Source organism: Phocoena sinus, chromosome 1 (genome assembly GCF_008692025.1).
Source record: "Phocoena sinus isolate mPhoSin1 chromosome 1, mPhoSin1.pri, whole genome shotgun sequence".
Classification (NCBI taxonomy): Eukaryota; Metazoa; Chordata; class Mammalia; order Artiodactyla; family Phocoenidae; genus Phocoena; species Phocoena sinus.
Window position 1 is genome coordinate 81,174,761 of NC_045763.1, and position 22,461 is coordinate 81,197,221.

Genomic DNA, 22,461 nt, shown 5'->3' on the forward strand with positions numbered 1-22,461 from the left:
AGAAGCAGAGTGGAGGATCTGGCAATGTTTTCATTTTTGACAGTGGGTGACTAAGCAGGTATGTACTTTTGAATACTTAAGTTGGACATTTTTTCCATGCATTATTCTGAGCATTTTTTCCACAGTAAAAATGTTTCAAAACTAAAAGCACAGACATTTAAGGCTTTGAATTTTTCCGTAAATAAGGCACTAGCATTATCCTATAGTATTTTGTTTTTATTTTAATCAAAGTTATACAAATACATATTTTAAAAATCAAATAAAGCATGTTATGAAAAACAGCAGTAAGTCCCCCCCCACCAATTTCTAAACAATACAGTTATATCTTGATTTTTCATTTTGCATCTGATTATTTCCAGTGTAAGAAAATGACTTACCCTCTTATATCCCTCTGTAACCTCCCCAAATTATTCCATAGCCCTACAGGAAGATGGCTAATTGATTTTTTGACAAAAGTGCAAAAGCAATTCAATAGAGAAAAAAAGTATTTTCAACAAATTGTACAAGAGCAACTGGATATATGTGGAGAGAAAAAACAAAACACTGACTTAAATCTGACATTCTATACCAATGTTAATTCAAAGTGGATTATAGGTATACATGAAAAATGTAATATTATTAATCTGGTAGAAGATAGAAAAAAATCATCAGGCTCTAAAGACAGAAAAGTATTCTTAGAAATAACAAATGCATGATCCTTAGAAGAAGAAATCTGATAAACTGGACTTGATCAAAATGAAAATTTTCTACTCTGTGAGAGATCCTGTGAAGAGGATTAAAAAGCAAGTGACAAATTTGGAGAAAATGTGTGCAAACTACATACCTGACAAAAGACTCATATCTAAAACATGAAATAACTTTGGGGACTTCCCTGGTGGTCCAGTGGTTAAGAACCCGCCTTTCCAATGAAGGGGACATGGGTTTGACCCGTGGTTGGGGAACTAAGATCCCACATGCCGCAGGGCAACTAAGCCCGTGCGTTGCAACTACTGAGCATGTGGGCCACAACTAGAGAGGCTGAGTGCCACAACTACTAAGTCTATGTACCACAAATGGAGAGAAGCCCACACACTGCAACAAGGAGCCCGCATGCTGCAGCAGAGGATCCCACATGCTGCAACAAAGATCCCGCATACCGCAACTAAGACCTGACGCAGCTAAAAATAAATATTTTTTAAAATGACTAGTGTGTTAAAATAAAATTATATATATATAATAATTTGGAAAACTCAATGGTAAGACACCAGCAAAAATACCAAAATAAGGAGATTCAAAAATCATCTCCATAAAACCAACAAGAACACTGACAAAAACAGAGTCAACGTTTTCCAAACTCTAGAAATTAACCAAAGACTTGCAGCAATCTGGAGAGAGTTTATTCAAGAAAGATGGCTGAATCTTGATAAGACCAGCAAACTCTGTGGCATTTATTTTGCCCTATTCCCATCCTCCCACCCTAGAGCCACAGTAGACTTGAAAGCCAACAGTCCACAGGCCTGGTGAAAACCAGCAGCCTGGAAGTTAACTGAGGGGGGCAGAAGAGGGTGACAGCTCCTTCACTACTGCATTCTCAGAGGGCTGTCATTATTTGACATGTCTGGTGGTTTCCTGGAAGACACCACTCCCAAAGCTATCTTAAATTTGACCTAAGAGGGCACTCAGTGCAAAAAAAAGCCTTTCCCCAAGGGCATTTGTCAAAAACGACTGGAAAAAATTGTATCATGTTACAGCTGACTGAGGCAGTGGATAACAGATAAGACCAACAACAGACTAACCAAAAAGCTTAAAAAGAAAAACTGGGGGCTTCCCTGGTGGCGCAGTGGTTGAGAGTCCGCCTGCCAATGCAGTGGACACGGGTTTGTGCCCCGGTCCGGGAGGATCCCACATGCCACAGAGCGGCTGGGCCTGTGAGCCATGGCCGCTGAGCCTGTGCGTCCAGAGCCTGTGCTCCGCAACAGGAGAGGCCATGACAGTGAGAGGCCCGCATACCACAAAAAAAAAAAAAAAAAAGAAAAAGAAAAAAAAAAGAAAAATTGGGGCTTAGAAAAGCTCCAATATATTCCTGAGAATCTAGATGGTCAAATGTGTGCCCAGAGCTGCACACATGCTCTAGGTTGTACACATACTCAGGAAAGGCCTGAGAAGGCCCTAAGTGCTCACCTCCGGCTAACCTGGAAGTTCTGCACAAACAGGAACTGAAGGGTAAGGCAAAGTTACAAATTTACTGGCTGAGTGCTGAAGGTGTTCCCCAACACACACACACAGAGCCTCTCAACAAATACTGGGAGACTTACTGGTCCCAGGCATTTAAGGAAATCACTGTCCAATTATTGGCTGACCACTAAGCTAACTGAGTAGAGAGACTTCAGTGGCCATACATAGCAAAGAATACATATTTTACAGAATTAGTTCTGAAAAATCACTAAACAAACTAACAACAACAAACAGTAACAACAACAAATGCTGGGGAGGGGAGAATATCTAATCATCAGAGCTGCCACATTATTTAAAATGCAGTTTTCAACAAAAAAATGACAAAACAATAAAAAAAAAAGTATGGCTCATACACATTAAAAAAAAAAGGCAGTCAAAAGAAACTGTCTCTGAAGAAACTCAGACATTGGACTTAGTGAACAAAGTTATAAATCAGCTTTAATATGTTCTAAGACCTAAAGGAAATCCATGTCAAAAGAACTAAAGGAAAGTATGGATGTCTCACAAGCAGAAAATATCAACACAAGAAGATTTTTGAGGTGATAGAAAAACTCTGCATCTTTATAGGAATGTAGGCTATAAATGTGTATACATTTGTTAAAAATATACAGATAGAGTTTGTGCATGTAAATGTGTGTAAATTTAACTTTAAAAAGTCAAATTCAGGTCTGTAGAAAATAAAATGTGTATAGTTCTTGAAATTGGTTTAAAAAAAGATAGAGAAATCATGAAGGACAAAACTGAAATTCTGAAGCTGAAAAGTACAAGAATGAAAATGAAAAATTCACTACAAGGTTTTAGTAGCAGATGTGAGCAGACAGAAGAAAGAATCAGTGAATCTGAAGATACACCAATTGAGATTATCCACTCTGAGGAGCAGAAAGAAAAGGAAAAAACCAAACAGTGTGCCTAATATTCCTGAAGGACATCATTAAGAACACCAATACAGAATGGGAGTCCCAAAAGAGAGGAGAAAGAGGGGAAGAAGTAATATCTGAATAAATAATCGCTGAAATTACTCCATATTTAATGAAAAACATTAATCTAAACACCCCAAAAGCTCAAGGAATCACAAGTAGGACAAACTCAAAAAGATTCACACCTAGATACTTCATAATCAATCTCTCAAAAAACAAGGAGAGAATCCTGAAAGAAGCCAAGAGATAAGCAACTTGTCATATAGAAATCCTCAATAAAATTAACAGCTAATTTCATGTCAGAAACCATGAAAGCTAGAAGACAATGGGAAGACATATTCAAAGTACTGAAAAAAATAAGACTGTCAACCAATAATTCTGTAACTACTTTCCCAAAATGAAAGAGAAATTAAGACATTGAACAGATAAAAAATGAGAGAACTGGCTGCTAGCAGACCTGCTGTACAAGAAATATTAAAGGGTGTCCTTCAGGCTGAAATCAAAGGACAGTAGTCAGTAACTTGAGTATGCCTGAAGAATTAAAGGGCATGTAAAGGTAACCTGATAAGTAAACATAAAAGACACTGTAGGGCTTCCCTGGTGGCACAGTGGTTGAGAGTCCGCCTGCCGATGCAGGGGACACGGGTTCGTGCCCCGGTCCGGGAAGATCTCACGTGCCGCGGAGCGGCTAGGCACGTGAGCCATGGCCGCTGAACCTGCGCGTCCGGAGCCTGTGCTCCGCAACGGGAGCGGCCACAACAGTGAGAGGCCCGCGTACCGCAAAAAAAAAAAAAAAAAAAAAAAGACACTGTCATTTAAAAATTTTTGACTCTTTTTTTCTCCTATTGGATTTAAAAGACATAGAAAGACAATGTGCATGACAATAATAGCACAAAGGAAGACAATAATAGAGGAATAAAGGAACAACAACAGAAAAAAAATCTTAAGACATATAGGAAACAGCAAAAGGGAAGACATAAAATCTACCTTATCAGTAATTATATTAAATGCAAATTAATTGGGCATCCCAGTCAAAAAGCAGAGATTTGGCAGAATGGGTAAAAGAACACAATCTAACTATATGCTGCTTACAAGAGACATACTTCAGATTCAAAGACACTTTAGAGTCAAGTAAATTTAAAGTGAAAGGATAGAAAAAGATGCACAATGCAAACAATAACCAAAAGACAGCTAGAGTGGCTATATTCTTATCAGATATAAGATATTAAGAAAAAAATCATTACTAGAAACAAAGAAAGACATTGTATAATAAAAGGGTCAATTCATTAAAAATTATGGATGAACTATATAAACATATATATCCCTAACAACAATGCCTCAAAATATATGAAGCAGAAACTTACAGAATTGAAAGGAGAAACAGACAAAAACAAACATAGTTGGAGACTTACATGCCTCACTTTCAATAACGGATAGAACCAGACAGAAAGACCAACAAGAAAATAAAAGACTTGAACACTACAAACTAACTAGACCTAACAGATAGCTACAGAATACTCGAGGAGAGCAGAACACACTTTCTTCTCAAGTGCACATGGATAATTCTCCAATATAGACCATACGTTAAGCCATAAAACAAGCCTCAACACATTTAAAAGAAATCAAATCATATGAAGTATGTTCTCCAACCATAATGGAATGAAACTTGACATTAAAAACAGAAGAAAATTTGGAAAAGTAACAAATATGTGGAAATTAAGCAATAAACTCCTAAATATTCATTAGATCAAAGAAGAAATCACATGAGAAATTATATAATATGTTGAGATGAAAACAAAAACACAACACAGTAAAACTGGTGGGATGAAGTGGAAGCAGTGTTTAAAGGGAAATTTATAGCTATATATGCCTACTTTAAAAGATATCAAATCAATAACCTAACCATCCATCCTAAGGAAGCAGAAAAAGAGCAAATTAAACCCAAAGCAGACAGAAGGAAGGAAATAATAAAGATTACAGCAGAAATGAAACAGAATTTTTTTAAAAAATAAAGAAAAATCAATGAAGCCAAAAATTGGTTCTTTGAAAATATCAACAAAATTGACAAACCTTCAGCTAGCTACTGACCAAAAAAAAAAGACAAATTACAAGCATACCTTGTTTTATTGAGCTTCGCAGTTACTGTGTTTTTTTTAACAAACTGAAGATTTGTGTGACCCTGCATCAAGCAAGTCTATCAGCACCATTTTTTAAATAGTATTTACTCACTTTGTGTCTGTGTGTCACATTTTGGTAATTCTTACAACATTTCAAACTTTTTCATCATTATTACATTTGTTATGGTGATCAGTGATCAGTCATCTTTGATGTTACTATTGTAACTGTTTGGGGGCACCACAAACCATGCTCACATAAGATGGTGAACTTAATAAATATTGTGTGTTCTGACAGCTCCACTGACTGATTGTTCTCCCACCTCTCTCCCTCTTCTCAGGTCTCCCTATTCCCTAAGACACAACAATATTGAAATTAGGCCAATTAATAACCCTACAGTGGCCTCTAAGTGTTCAAGTGAGAGGGAGAGTAAATCGATGCGGCAAGCTTCACCGTTGGCTTGTTTTACGAGTTGTCACAGTCACCCCAACCTTCAGCATCCACCACCCTGATCAGTCAGCAGTCGTCCACACTGAGGCAAGACCCTCCACCAGCAAAAAGATTACAACTTGATGAAGCCTCAGATGATGGTCAGCATTTTTTAATAATAGAGTTTTTTAAACTAAGGTATGGACACTGTTTTTAAGACACAATGCTGTTGCACACTTAATGGACTTCAGAATAGTGTAAACATAACTTTTATATGCACTGGGAAACCAAAAAGTTCATGTGACTCACTTTATTGTGGTGGTCTGGAACCAAACCTAAAATATCTCAAGGTGTATTACAATCATGAATGAAAACGGTTTTAATACTGGCTTTATAATAGGAAACAAAAAATTATAAGGGAAGCGTACAACTGAATGGCAACGAATTAAAAAAAAAAAAAAAAAGAAATCTAAAAGAAATGGACAAACTCCTAGGAAAAAAACCAAACTACCAGAACTGATTCAAGAAGACACAGGAGGGCTTCCCTGGTGGCGCAGTGGTTGAGAGTCCGCCTGCCGATGCAGGGGACACAGGTTCGTGCCGCTGTCCGGGAAGATCCCACGTGCCGCGGAGCGGCTGGGCCCCTGAGCCATGGCCGCTGAGCCTGCGCATCCAGAGCCTGTGCTCCGCAACGGGAGAGGCCATGACAGTGAGAGGCCCTCGTACCGCAAAAAAAAAAAAAGACACAGAAAATCTTGAATAGATCGATAACAAGAGATTGAGTAAGTAATGAAAAAACTCCCCAAAAGGAAAGCCAGGACTAGATGGCTTCTCTGGTAAAATCTACCTTTAAACCAAACGTTTAAAGAATTGACACCAATCCTTCTCATACACACGAAAATAAAACTACAGATAAATATCCCTTACGAATAAAGTCACAAAAATCCTTTCTATATCTTGTGTGTGTATTTTCGGAAGACATACCATCTAGATCCCTTTGTCCTCCTCAGGAACTGATTATTCTTCAGACCTGCTGCACAGCCACATTTCTTGCATCTCCCTGCACAATCATCATTTTCTCCTGTACTAAATCCTGTTTCCTGGATCCCTCCTTTTTTTTGATTTACCCAATCGTTCCGATAGAGCCCATGTACTCTACTAACTTCCTGAGATACAGTACATTTGAAGTAAATATTCTAACAACCTCATGTTTCATACTTTTAGCCTACTCCCACATTTGACAGCTTGGGAAGGTACAGAATTAGTAGTTTGGAAATAACTTTCCTTCAGGATTCTGAGGCATTATTTCATTATTGATTGAAATAATATTAATAACATTAATATTAATAATAATCCAATGTTACTGATTCCTAATCTTTTATATGCTCCATAACCAAAAGCTTTTAGGATCTTCCCTTTATTTCTGGTGTGGTGTCTGAAATTCCATCATGATGTACCTTGTTATGGTTCTTTTTTTTTTTTCCAGTCACCATGCTGTGCATGCTATGAGTCCTTTTCATGTGGAAACTCAAGATTTTTGTTCAATTATTTAAAAATAATTGCTTCCATCCATTTCCTCCCATTCTGTAATTCTGATTTTTCACATGTTGAACTTGCCAAGAGTGATCCTCTAATTTTATCTTCTCCTACTTTACATCTCTTTTGTCTTACTTTGTGGAAGATATTCTCAATTTTATCTTCTAACCTTCAACTAGAAATTTAACATCCTAAATTTCTAACTCTTCTATTAAGTATTCCATATTCTAAATGTCTAAGAAAAAGACTGTCTTTTTTTTCTGAGGACTGTTTTATAGCATCCTTTCTTATTTCAAAGATACAATTATCCCCTCACTTGCAAAGATATCAGTAACTTTTTAAAGTTTTCTTTTAAACCTTAAATAGAAAGTTTTAAAACTTAATAGAAAGTTTCTGTTTCCTTCTTCTCTTTCTTATTGTGGTTATCCTAAAATGTTTAATGATCCTTAATCTCATATTTTAAAATGAAACACCTAAAAGTTGTCTAGTTGATGAACCTAGAGATTATCATACTAAGTGAAGTAAATCAGAGAAGGACAAATACCATATGACATCACTTGTATGGGGAATCTAAAATATGATACAAATGAACTTATTTACAAAATACAAACAGTCCCATAAACACAGAAAACAAACTTATGGGTTGCGGCTGGGGTCAGGGGAGGGATAGACTGGGAGTTTGGGATTGGCAGAGGCAGGCTGCTGTGTATGGCATGGATAAACAACAGGGTCTTACTGTGTAGCATGGGGAACTATATCCAGTATCTTGTGATAAACTATAATGGTAAAGAATCTTTTTTTAAAAAAGTTGCCTTGAAGTTCTGTGTTAATGGGTAGGTGTCAGTGTGAGATGATCAGCCTGATGATTTCCCTAGTGGATCCTTATCTATTATTATCTGTTGGTCTTTTTTCCTGATAATCAGTTTGCTACAGCAGGATGAATCTTCCAATCTCACATCTGGGGGAAGAAGTCTGATACCTAGTATTCTCAGAACTAGGAGAAAAAAGAGACTGTGGATGATTCCCAGTTCAACATGTAAATTTCTACTCAATTCTCTGTTTTTGAGTATGACAGACACCCTTAACCTGAGCTTGCCTACTGCTCAAGAACAGAGATTTTCCCTTTGAATATCAGAAAAGAAACTTCGATAAAGTTTCTTGGCACCATGAGTGTTGTTAACTTGTTATTAACTCTTAGACAATTCTTTCAAGGAACCTGTAGCCACTAAATTCCTGAAGTACCCCAGGGTTCAACAGCATAATTGTAGACCATTCTAGGCCTTCCCCACTGAAAGTAGAAAGTTGAGTAGAAAGTAGAGCTACGAAGTTGTTGCTTTCCAGCTTCCAAAGTTTTACTTCTGTGATCAAATTTCCAGTTTTCTTTGTCCTTGACAGCCTATGATTAAAAAAAAAATTACTATAATTCTAGTAGGGGTTTGATATCAAAGTAAATGGTTATTTAATCCACCATGTTTAAAAAGATATTCATCTCATCAGTTTTGATGTGTCATGTCTTCACTGTTGTTCCTTTTTAAATAGTATGAAATTTAGGCTCAAGTTCCAGTAGGATACAGTTTTAATCGTCCAAGTAGTTACGATCATTTTGGCTTTAACATCTAGCTTTTCTATACTGTAGTCAAAAAATATTGACCTATATAATTTCTCTTATTAAAATTTCAAATTCTCAAGCCCAAGACATTTAAAAAAATTTTTTAATTCACATAAATTGAAAAAAAATGTGATTTCTTTATTGGGAACAAAGTTTGACATACACCTATTAAATAAAGCATATTGTTATTCAAATCTTTATAGCCTTTTTGTTTACTTGATCTATTAAAATCTGAGAGTTAGTCTCCTGAAAAGACTGATGTTACCAATTTCTCTAAAGAAACTCTACTTCATATGTTTCAGTGCTCTGAGTTCATCACACAAAAGCTCAAGCCTAATATTGCTTAGTGGTCCTAATTTTTTATTAATTAAAAAATTCCTTTTTCTCATTCAAAGGTTTTGGCCTAGAAAAGTTTTAGCCTTTGCTTGATATGAATGAAACTTGCAAGTTTTAGTATCATTTTTGCCATTTCTTTATTTCAAACATTTGTTATTTTTACTTAGATAGAACTTTTATAAAACCACATATCAAGAATTTTTAATTCAATTTGTAAAAGGGGAGGAGAGTGGGAAAGAAATCAATTCCAATTAATTTAAGAAAAAGCTGTTAGAAGGGTACTGGGTAATCAAATTTGACAGGAAAGTTGGTGAATAAGGCTTGGAAAAATGAGATAAACCAGGAGATGATTAGGCGAGCAACGTCACACCAAAGGACACCTACTTAGGAAGCCATCTGTATCACTGTTGATGGCAATGCCACCATTAAGACATTCAGTTTCATTGCATAAGACTTTTGTTTCCACCACAGCCGCTGACGGTTACCTCTATCTCCTCCTTTACTGTATGAGCTGTTTCAGTTGGATCAATATATATGGAATAGTCAATTTGGTTTCCTAGTTTCCAACCCATTTAAACTGTTGCCTCTCCTTATTTTATGCAGTGATTTTTCATGGCTTTTCAGCATGCAGAGACCCATGGCAGTGAACACAGGTGAGGATAGGTCTATTTCCAGTAAGTTTGCAGCCACAAAAAAGTATAAATAGGGAACTATTTAAGAAAGAGGTTAGGGCAGGGCTTTCAAGCAAGCTTCCTATTCCCAAACCACCAGTTCATCCAATAATCAAGGAACAGTAGATTGTTCTGCTGTCATCTATTCTCACCCACTCTATCTACATAGAAACCCCAAATTTCAGAGAGGTGGATGAAATCTTTTTCCCACCCATGGTAGGGGACAACCTATTCTCTTTTGCTTTAGCTGATTTGCCTCCACAGGTAACTTGGATGGAGTCAAATGTACCTCCCTATTTTACCATGGTGCCAGAAACCGCACTAACTTCTTTACTAACCAAAGTTAAGTCTATACTAACTGTGAGAGTGGTTAAAATATAAGCTTGTTATAAGACTAACATACTGTCTTAAAACTCCAAGACTCTATTAACTCCTAAACTCTGTTCTATTTACTAACTCTAAAAAAGGCAGAAAAATACTTTTAAAATTATATTACTTTTATAATTTTTTCATATTTTCTAATTCCATTTTAAGAATAGTGGTATTCATTGTAAGATAACAGTATATATACATTCAATTTAAGAACTCTTAAAAACTCCAGTAAAGACAAACATATTACATCTTAAATATCCCAGAGGGAACTACATTTTAGGGATCCCCCTCATAAAAGCAGTGTGTTCTCAACTGTCCCCAATTTTTAAAACAATATCTATTTTTTTACAATTTAAACACTGGTAGTCCAGGTATTAATTTTTGTTATCTTTTGTTTTCATACCAACTCCCATACCAATTAGAATGTCTCTTAAACCGTGGCTTAAAGGTACTATTATAAGTCCAAATACAGCAATACAATTACAAGCTCTTACTATTCATCTCAAATAGTTTTTTAGTTGAAAGTACTAGCAATTCAGAAAATACCACTATAGCAAAACTTTCTTGGGTTTTACTTAGTTTTCAAATCAAAGGTTTTTTAAAAAGTTCGTAAGTTTTTTTTATAGGATAAGGCAAATGTACAATAATACCTCAATTGGTATTAATAACTTACTTGCAAACTGTGTCTCCAAGTAAGTTTATTTTCAATACCAGAAGATAATAAAATGGTTCCATTCTTATTTTAACTTTGCACTACAAACTTAGGAGCCACATTTTTCGCCCATTTTATTTTAAAACTACCCGTTCTTATTCCTAATATACCCTCCCCGCCATTCACCAAGCTGATAACCTCTAACTGACCTTACTCACTTCAATCGCTTCCCTAATCATGTTATATCTGGCTGCTGATCTTTCTCATTTTCCTTCATGTATTTCGGTTCAATGGCCTTTAGTAGAATTCCTTATTTCTAATCCAAACTTTTTTAGATTCCTCCAGCTCAGGCCACAACTTTATAAGCTTTATTTTTCATTACATTCATTTAAAATAGATGCTACTTCAAACAAGGAAAATGCTTGTATTCCACAAGATCCATCTCTGTACTTTTTAACATACCCTCCCCCTAGCTGATACTCCCTACCCTCTCCACCAATCTTTACATAACACTTCTTCAAAATCTAGATTAAAAAGTATTTTTCCCAAGAATCTTTTCCAGTCTTACTTTATACTGTTCATATGATTTTGTGTCAGTCCAGTAATTCAAATATTTCATTATTAAGCACTCTTTAAGTTAAGTTGTATCTTAGATAATGACCTCTTTGGAGCAGGAACCACATCATTTGCTCTATGTATCTGCAGTCTTACCCTAGTGTGGTACTAAATGAATTGTGTATAATAATTAACCCAGTTAAAACAAGTGAAGGTTGGGAGAAATACAACCACGGAAACAAGGTTTTCCTGAATACAAAAAAATTAAATCTCCCCAAAGAAAATTCAAATATAACATTCATTTTTTCAAAACAACACAAAAACATAGAACATACCCTTAAATATTTTTTTTTCTACACACAGAATTCAGGTCTTAAAGCTATAATAACATGCTAATTGTTTTGTTTGTAATATTCTAACTCTAGCCCAAAAAAGCTATTATATAAAGTCTTAATATTTTATAGATAATAAACTTTTTCAATGTCTAATCTAATCAATTTTACTTTGGCCTTCTATACTTCACAAATACAAAACCTACATAATAAAAGTTCACAGATGAGGTTTTATTTCTTCAAGACAACAATTAAAATTCTTGGAGCAAGAGTATATTAAGCAAACTTGGTACAAATTCCAAAAAACAAAACTTCATATAAATACTTTCATTCATAAGCTCAAAAACATTCACAATTCAAACATTAATTAGAAAGTATTTTCATGTCCACTTCTGCACAGTTTACAAAACATATTCCTCAAAACTTGGCATACTGGAATGTGATGATACATATTTTCATTGTTATGTACTTTTAACAACTTTATTGTAAGTGATACATATTTCAGAAAAAAATCTTTCTCCCAAAAGCACCAATTGTTACACTACAATAAGGCTTCCAGTGCTCAATAGTTATGAAAAACAATGCTGTAACCATTAATCCCATTTGGAAAAAAATGACTCAAGCACTACAAGAAAAAAATCATGATCAATAATTCCATTGCAGATCCATTTACAAAGTGTCCTTCATGGATTTTAACCATTCAAACTTTTGTGCAACTGTCCTTAAAGGAGCATTCTCATTCTTTACACATAAATGGCAAAATCTTCCTGGTTGAGAGTGGATACTTACCTGTAAACAAAAGTGCACCAATTTATTCCTCCCCCTACAATCACAATCAGAAATACTCAAATACCTTATTAAGTAATCTGAAATGCCTGAAAGCTAACTTACATAATGCCTAGAAGCTACTTAATAAAGACGTTCCAAAAAGCAGCTATATAAGGAGGCAATCCAAGATCTCTTCTACCTACTTCTTGGCTATATGCCTAGAGAATACTGTAATGAAAGCAAGCCAGACAACTATGGTATCTATGGAAGCAATTCAAACCCCTGCATTCTAAACAAATTTTCTGGTCATTAAAACTAACCTCTAAAAAGTTACTATTAATGAAAACTAAGAAATATCTCTCTGATGTTGGTATATATCACACTGGAAAAAAAAAGCAGGGCCACAGTACCAACTACTTATCATCTGATTTACCTCCAAATTCATCCAACAACAATGACAGAAAAGAAAGAGACAAATTCAGGCGTCAACTCTCACTACCCTTGGAAAGGGCAAATATGCCATAAGCAAGTTCAAGAATAAGCCAAAACTATTTAAGATGATGGAGATCAGAATATGCTTACTTCTTTGAGAAAGAATTAATAAGAAGGGGCACAAGGCACCTTTTTCAGTGAAGAAAATGTTATGTATCTTGATCTGGGTTGAAGTTACCTGGGTATATTTATTTGTGGCATTTCACTGAGTTGTACTCATATAAACGTTGTGCACTTCAATATATGTAAATTATATATAAATAAAACATTTAACAACAAGTCACCAATAACGGTAAAATCTAAAAAGCTTTTCTCAATTCTCATCCTTTTTCATCATTCTCTATCATATTTCTAATCACAGAACACCAATATTCCCTAAACGCAACTCTTTCCCCTTATAAGACCCACAAGGCTTTGTTAGTATTCTGCCAGCATTTTTCTTATTCTGCCTCATATTAATTCACTTAAATGTTAATTCAATATTCATCAAGTGCTCATGTGCAAGACCCTCCAGCATTTATCCAACACACACACACACACACACACACACACACACACACACACACGTAGAAACCAAATTCCCTAAGCTGGATTCAAGCCACTCTATTATCTGGTTTCTAATAATGTCTCCTACTTTAATTCCCATCACTTCTTTCTGGGAATGTTCTTCCCCAGCATACTCTTTTCTCAACTATCCTTTAAGACTCAGTTCAATTTCTACTTTACCCTTTCTCCATACTTGTATAGAACTTACTGTCTATATCTGCACTGCCCAATCTGTGATTAATGAGCACTTGAAGTCTGGCTAGTCTGAACTGAGATATGCTTTAAGTATGTAATACACACTGGATTTTGAAGACTTGGTGTGAAAAAAAAGAACGGCAAGTATCTCAATGTGTACATGTTGAAATGGTAATATTTTGGATATACCAGGTTAAATAAAATGAAGTTAACATTAATTTTACTTATTTCTTTTTATTTTTTAATGTGGCTATGAAAATATTTAAATCACATTGTGGCTCAACATATTTCTACTCGGCAGTGCTGACCTATACAAGCGATTTATAAATGTCCCACAAATTATCTTTTAATATACGACCCCCACCCAATACGAGGGTAAGATATTCAATATTAAGCTTTTCTCTTTTTATATATTAAAGATTATTACATTAAGAATTATTAATAATAACTAAACAGTTGATTTAAGTACCTATTTAATTTTAATATCAACTTTCAAGGTTTTTAACAAGGAAGCTTAAGACATTTCAAAGTGTAAAAATATTTTAAAACTTCTGTTTTCATATGGCTATAAACTGAAAATGTCACCTACATTTTACATATATCCATTTTGAGTTAAATGTCTCGCCAGAAAGGAGAGACAGTAGTATTAAACTCGTAGAATTTCTAATCCCAGAGAGTATTACTTCTTATTAATACTTTTATTATTAAAATGAGTATTTTAATACCCTAAAATATTAGAGTATTTTTTCTAATTAATTATTTTTCATCTTAGTCACTGAGTAAAGAAATAAGCAGCTTCTATTTTGACCAATATCACTGTATCAATGTCCAGCAGCCAAGACAAAGAACCTTTATATGGTGGCATGAATAAACAATGCAGGCAATAAGACACCACTTGAAATAAGGGTATGCAGAAAAACACTTCTATAATGTTACGTTTCATAAGGAGGAGACAAAACTTACAACTGTATAAGGTAAAAACGTAGATATACAGAAAGAAAGGCAGAATAGAAAGGTCTCATCTGTAGAATCAAGATATGCCTAGGTTGAAACTTGGCTGCTCTACTATTTACTATCTACGTGACCCAAGTCTGAGTATGTTTTCCTGCATATGAAATGGGAATATATATATATCACAGCGTAATTATAAGGAATACATACTAGATGCTTAATTAATGATGTCAGTCTCATCTCCCTTTCCTTTAATACTAATGATTATATAATGGTGAAAACATTATCGGTGACTTCCCCCCACTTCCTTTTCCAAACCATTGAAAATATTTTTTCAACAAATATTAAACTTCTAATATTTCATACTCACACCCCCTCCTCATGTGAACTTAAAAGTACTTTTACTAACTGCCTTTTATAGTTTCTTTTAAAGTTTAAAATTTGTGTTTGTGGTGGGGAAGGTAGGTGGTACAAGAAAAACTTAAAGTGGGAAATAAGTTTAAGACTATACCGGCACAGATATATACAAAACAAAGAGAAGCGTAGAGAGGAAAACAGCAAAAGGAAATGCTGTTTGAGGAAATTCCCCTGACTCAGACTAAGTAATGAAAAGATAACATTCTTCTCCTCAATCTAGCTTCTGCTGAAGCCACTCCTCACTCTCATCTGGGGTTTCTGTGTACTTTATATACAAATACACATAGCCACTCACCCGCTTCTCTCTACTAATGGTCACCACCATCCTCATGGTCAAGAATTTAAAGGGGAGTGAAGAAATTGAGGATGTTGTAATGAAGCAAACCAACCCACGGGTTGGGAAAGCCCTTCACTCAAATGCACTCACTCCCAAATGTATTATTATCATCATCATCATTAGCTGACAGCCATAAAAGAGAATGTGTTCCCGAAATATTGACCCTGGTTATAGCTTTAGCTGCTAGAACTGGAGATGCCACACTTTGATGACTGTCTCTTACTTCCTTTGTAGATATGGGCCTCAAAATGGAACGTTAGAAAAAGTATACAACTTCAGATCACTCACAGGTGAAAATTTCACGTTACTGTAGGAAACAAAATTAAACAATGATGATAATAATAATAACTATTATTCTAACAGCTAACATTTACTCAGCATTCGTTACATATCAGAAAGCTAAGGACTTTACTACATGAATTATGTAATATAAACCTAAATCTCTATGAAGATTTCTTATTGTTAAATCTACTTGCCTAGTGCTCACACAGCTAGATCTTAACCCCACCAGTTTTACTTCAAGGCTTACACTTTTTAAACCTTATCCTCCCATCCTGCACAAACTATTCAACAATAATTAGGAACCATCCCCCTCCCCAGTAATTGGTGTTTTGAAAATACTAGTTATGTTTGACATCTTCTTCAAGAAACTGATGAAAAGATATTATGCTTTCAAGTAAAAGGATAAATACTCTGGAAGAAAGGATAAAAATGTTCAACCTTCATAAATATTAGATAAATAACTGATATAATACAGGTAAATATGGTTTGCAAACTGAACTTTAATCCCAACACTTTATTAGGTGCTTTCTAATTTGAAATTGTCCTTTTGACTCACAACATAATTAGTTTCCTAACTTTGTACAGTCTTTTAAAAGCTGTATTTTCCCATAGATACAGAGAACAAACGGGATGGTTGCCAGAATGGGGAGGGGCATGGGCAAAATAGGTGAAAGGAATTAAGAGGTACAGACTTACAAAAAATAAAAAATAAAAAAAATAAAAAAAAAAAAGAGGTACAGACTTCCAATTTTAAAATAAGTAAGTCATGGGGAGGTAATATAATATACAGCATAAGAAATATGGTCAATAATATTATAATAACTCTGTATGGGGTCTGATGGTTACTAGACTTATCCTGGTGATCATTCCATATGTATTTAAATGTTGATCACTAAGTTGTACACCTGAAACTAAAATAATATTGTATATCAACTATATTTCAATTAAACAAAATAAAACTGTATTTTCAATTTCAATGAATGATATACATTCTAAAAAGCTTAATAGCTAAAACATTATTTATCACTCTAACCAACTTCACTTCTATCACACTTTAGACTAACAGAATCATATTTCAAGGAACAAATCACTCATCCATACTTTAAACAAAGCTACCTACAAAATCACAGTTCCAAGAATCCCAAATGAAATGGGAAGGCTACAGCTTACAGACAGAAGAGGAGTTAGGGCAACCGTTAGTAGAGGTACAAGGGAAATCTCTTAGAAACGCTAATCTTAATACAGTCTCGCTTTCCTTCATCCAAGAGAAGTATGCACTGCTGTTGCTGCTACCCTAGCATTTTTCTCCTCTTCCTCCTCTTGAAATCCTTGACTTTTCTCCTCCTGGAAAGTTTATCTCACAGGACTACTAACATCTCTCAGTAGTCAAAGGATCTTTTATCTTGAATTTAAAGGAACAAAAACATACTAACTCCTCCTAATCACATAAGAGTTCCCAGTAAATTCAGAGAGGATAGTAACTTCACAGTTCAGCTTCAGCAGATCTAAGAAAAAATTAAACAGTACAGCAACTGAGGCCCTAGAGAGAATAATAATACACCTTTTTCATGGAGACTCCAGCTATCTGAAGAAAGACCACGAATTGAACTTGGTGTTCTACCTTCTAGGTCTCAAGTGACCTTTATGTTTGGTGTTTTAGCTTAGTTTAGTTTAGTTTAGTTTTGTTTTAAGAGGGGAAAGAAGAGAAATACTTTAGCCAACCAGCAGGGTGAGCGAGTGCTAGTATCAGTTTGATTATTCTCAGTTTTCTCAAAATTCAATGATATAAATGGGTTGCACTATTAAAAGCAGCTATTCCCTCCTAATAAACCTGAATTAAAAGACAACACTTCTAAAACTGCTTCAGTCAGTGCTACACAATTCTATTCAATATTTACAGATTCTCTATCTACAAAGCAGACATTCTCTATACCAGATGGATTAATAACAAATAAATGTAAAAAAATTAGAGCTTATTTGAATATCTAAAACATTATAGTATCCATCCTTTATTCTCATGTTTTATTTTACAGACTATCAATTTAAAAATTTTTTAAACATTAAAAAAGAACTGCTAAAACTAGTGTTCTTTAAAAATTAGGGCTGGATAATTCAACATTCCAATTTCTGCATTTGGTACAAGCTATAGTTGCCTTAATATATGTCTGAAAAAGCAGTCATGAGAAAAGCATTCTCACAAGAGTAAGATCCCCTGCTTTCCTTTAGAATCACATTCTGAGAAGAGTCTAAATAAGTAACCCTAAACACTAGTAATATATTTGGGGTGAGAGAAAGATGAACCTGATCTTTTCTAACAACCGATTTCTTTAAATTTTTTAAGTTGCAGGTAACCCCACCACTTTAAGTAACTGTCCTTGAGTCTTCCTTTTCTCCTCCTGTTACCCAATACAGTCTCAATTCAACCACAACAAACTTCTCCCTCTTTTATAACTTGAATGACAAATTAAACCTGCAAAAAGTTTAAGGTCTGCAGGTGACAGACTCACTTCATAATTATTGATACAGAGAATCCAGGAGTAATCTCAATTATCACAAAACCAAAGTATAATTAAATCCACTCACATAGTGTTGAAAATTAAGAAATATATCAACTTTCCTAGAAAAATCAATAATTTAAGTGCACCTTAAAAGACCCATAAAAACGTTAAAACCTAAAGACAATTTACCTGTTTTTTTTAAACGTGATATCTAAAGAAGTTAAAGATAACTGTGGGATCCCATCATAAATGATTTTACTACTTGTTGAATTTCCTAACAGATGTTACAGATTTACTACTCAGCAGTAGTACTAGTTAGTCTTAACAAGTTGTTTTTAACAGGAGGCAAAGTGGTATGTCCATTTTTCCAACTAAAACACTATTACAAAATGAAATGCACTAGCATCACTGTTTCAAGCCTCTATCTCATTTCTTATCTAATAACTAGTAGAAATGGCAATTACTTCAAACTTTCCAAGAAGTTTATCAAGCTACCTGTTCTGTTTTGTTTTTCAAATCTCTGAGTCGATTGTTTTGGAAACCTCAGAATTCAAAAGCAACATTGCTTTGAAATTATCTGAAATGTCTGGATTTTGTAACTGATTTTGTTTCACTTCTCACTTTGGAAGTCACTTTAAAAACTAAGTTACCGTATCAAGTTAAATAAAAGTTTTATTGTCACAAAATTTCTCATTAATATAATAGTATCTGAATAACAAGTACTCTCAAGCATACTCCCTTGTTTTGTTTTATAACCATTATTAGCTGCAGATAGTCACCTCCTTATCCCAGCAATGTGACCAATGAAAAGACCAATGGGGTATAAGTTGAGAGACAATTTTCCATCATGCCATTAACTTAATCATCTCTGGCCCTTAATATATTGAAAAAGAGAGAGTAATACTAGTTGTTCTCTAAGATTCCTTCTACACTAAAACTATATGATTCAATAATAATTTTGCTGATATTAATATATCTCCTATTCATTAATACAAGAGTATTCTCTATTAGGAGAAAACCTAAAAGGGGGGAAACATAAATCTGGGAAAAAACAAGGAAAATGAAAGTTTTAAGTAATGTTGAAAAGTTCAAATTCGATTTGAACAGGGATCTAAAGCTAGTTATATAAATGTGCTTAAATACCCCTCAAGTAATTTAATTTGTTAATGTGACCTAGCCAAAACATTAGTTGTTTCCAAATTTTGTACTTTAAATATTACAAATATACCAAGTACGATGTAGATGTAAGTGCAGTATAAGTTTAAACTGTTAGAAATTCTAAAACTTACACCACCATTTTAACAGCAATATACATATCACTGCATTAATACTAGTCAAGCCTTCGTGTTTCACCTATTAAAATGTCTAAACTAAACTGTAACTTCTTTATAATTTTTTTCTTACAAAAACCTATCGATGTAATATTGCTGCCATCTAGTTCCCTGGATACTTACACATATGACTGAAGGCAAACAGCAGGTTTCCTTTCTTTGAGCAATTTGAGTTGTCTATTTTTTGAAATGCTCTTTTTCTTGTGGGACCAAAACTATGTAACTAAACTACTGCAGAGAGGCAATATATTATTAAGGCAAATCTAATCTATCATCCAGATGCAACAAGCCTGGCATTAGCTAGGACTGGCCAGAATAGATGATGGTGTTTTGGTTATTTCTGTTGAATTTATTAACTTGTATACAAAACAGGACCATCATTCAGGCTCTCAATTGTGTTTCTCTCCTCGTTGAGTACTTCTTAATGACCACACAAAATATGAAGTCTAAACATAAAAGTTTTATAACAACTAAATTTATGTCAATATTACTTAAAACAGTTCAAGAAAAGTTTTCCACTAATGTTGCTAAACCATGGATGGATCCCAACACGAGAGTCGTCTGTGGAAGTCTCGTAACAAGAAACCGTTAGTTCCACCACCTAAGTTTCCAATCACTGAGAAGGGTCTGGGACAACTCATCTTCAGGTTCACGGGAGGAGTGGAGCACACCTGCTTTCCTCTGGCAGAGATTAAGCTCCCAGGGACACAAAGGCCAGGGAATCAGACCTGGAGAAGCAAAAAGCTTTAGCTGGACACCCACCAAGCCCCTGGCAACCCAAACACTTTGAGCGATTTACCTCTTGCTGTTACTTCCCAGGCACCTATCGGCATAAGATCTTGCAAAACAGGGGAAGGGGAGGGCTCTGCGGTCCTGGTCCCACGTTAGGGGAGGGGTGTGTACAGTTAACGCCAGAGCCTACGCTTCTGGCCGAGACAGAGCAGCCCCAAAGAGAGGGGTTGGTGGCTGCTCTCGGACCGCCCCGTTACTCAGTGCATTGCAATGGCGACCGCAAGGCTCCCCAAGCCGCCTGATCTCGGCCCCTTCCCCCTACTGCTCACTGGCTGCTCAGCTTCATGTGACTAAACAAAACCCCCAAGTCTAGTGCCCAGCTCAGCCCCTTTGTGTCCGCTACCGGATCCTCCGACGCCGCCGTGGAAAAGTCCCCCCCTCCCCACCTCCGCCGAGTCCCGCCCCGCGGCGGCGGCCGCCGCTCACCTCAGGCACCGCCGCCCCCCGCGGCCGCCGCGGCCGCCGCCTCCCCGAACCCGGGTCCCGGACTCCTTGTGTAGCACCAACTCCGCCTCCTCGGCCGCCGCCGCCATCTTAGCCTGTGCGGCAAAATGCGTCCTTTTGGATGGTTGGGACCCAGCCTAGGGCGTAGCTCCCCGGGCCCGAGCGCCGAAGGCCAGGTCCCCCAAGTTCCTCCGCCACCCTCAGTCCCGCCGCCGCCACAACCCAGAGGCCCGAAACCCACACAGGCCCCGGCGAATCCGACCAAATAACCCCTGAAACTCACAGTTTGGTGCCGTGTGCGTCAAACCGGGGCGACGTTGGGAGCGCGCGGCGTCCCCGCGTCACACGCCGCTCTGTACGCTACTCGGCTCCAACGGCCCCCCTCCGCTCCCCGCTTTTCGCCTTCGGCCCCGGTTCCCACGGCGCAGGCGCGCTGCTTTCCCGCCTCTTACCGAGCTGCGGGCCGCGGGGGCGGCCAGCGAGGAGCTCTCCGGCGGCTTCGCGCTGGTGGAGCGTCTGGGCCAATTACACCAAAGGGTGCAGCAGAAACAGTGCACCACTGTTCTCGGGTGCCAGAAACCCAACAAGGTCACCTCCCCCAGCGCTGACCTAATCACTCTCAAGGAGGTTCCCGCCCCAAAGTAGGCACGCTCCAAATATGGTGGTGCCCAAACTCTGCAAGACCCAAACACTTAGGCAAGTCTAGGCCCTTTAAGGTGGAACAGACCCATATTTGATTTCCACAATCACGAGAGGGCCACAGTTCCTTTTCTTTCTACTGTTGAGGAAAACAGCTAAAGGACTCGACATTGCCAGTCACAGCTGTAGAGTAATGGCAGAAGAAGGTTTCTGGATCTTAAGGGAACCAATTGTTGGGAGATGCTTGATGGACAAGCAGAGCATCAAGTGTAGCATCTCAGTTAACGGAAAAGCCTACCCTAAAAGGTTCCCTGGGTTTGGTCCAATTTGATTCTGTGAACATACTTTCTCCCTGCATTACTGAACGTGTTGTGGGTCTCCGAATTAAAGTTATGTAAGAAGCACCCGGTATGCTGGTTACCCTTCAAAGAATTAGTAGGTCCCGAGAGAGTTCTAGAAAACTTTTTAAACAAGTATCCACCTCAGAGTCTGAGGACAGAGTTTCACAGACCACACTTTGAGAAACATTGATTAGGAGCTATTCTCGTTGCTTTTGAACTGAGCAAACATAAAAGTTGCTAACATGTCTGACATGAATCAAAATTTCCTGAGGAATCTACTAGTCCTGCCTTAATAAGTTCTTTGGCTGTTCTGAATCTCTGGGGAAAAAAAAGTTTTCATTAGTTAGTTTAGCTGCTATCGTAAAACTCTGCTTTTCCAAACCCTCAAGATGTCATTGGCATTCAGAGGAATACACTGTAATTGCACGTATTTGACAAGAATGAGAAACACTCCCTTTACTATAGGATGGTGACTTCATCATCATTATCAGCAAACATAGATTCCAAACAACAGGTATTTATACTTGCTGAATTAGTTAATAATAATAGCTAACACTTTTGAGTGCTTACTATTTACCAAGCATTGTTCTAATTCATTCAATTTCATTAAAACCTAAAACCTAATGAGGCAAAGAGAGGTTAGGTAATCTTCTCAGCGTCACACAGCTCTTTTGACTCTTTCAAAATACA

General features: G+C 36.5%; 1 protein-coding gene across 11 annotated transcripts in view; it reads right to left on the reverse strand.

Annotated features, from left to right (window-relative positions):
- ZNF644 (zinc finger protein 644) overlaps window positions 1-21,422 on the reverse strand; it is a 114,815-nt gene extending 93,393 nt beyond the window's left edge. The window contains exons 1-2 of one of the 11 annotated variants that reach the window (XM_032637334.1): window positions 21,075-21,137; window positions 19,679-20,283 (exon numbers count right to left, since the gene is read on the reverse strand). The gene's annotated coding sequence lies outside the window, so the exon portion shown is untranslated. Of the gene's footprint in view, window positions 1-19,678; window positions 20,400-20,773; window positions 21,037-21,074 lie in introns of those variants that run through there. The other 10 variants (XM_032637324.1, XM_032637296.1, XM_032637362.1 and 7 more) reach the window with 10 other exon arrangements.
- Between the last annotated feature and the right edge of the window lie 1,039 nt (window positions 21,423-22,461).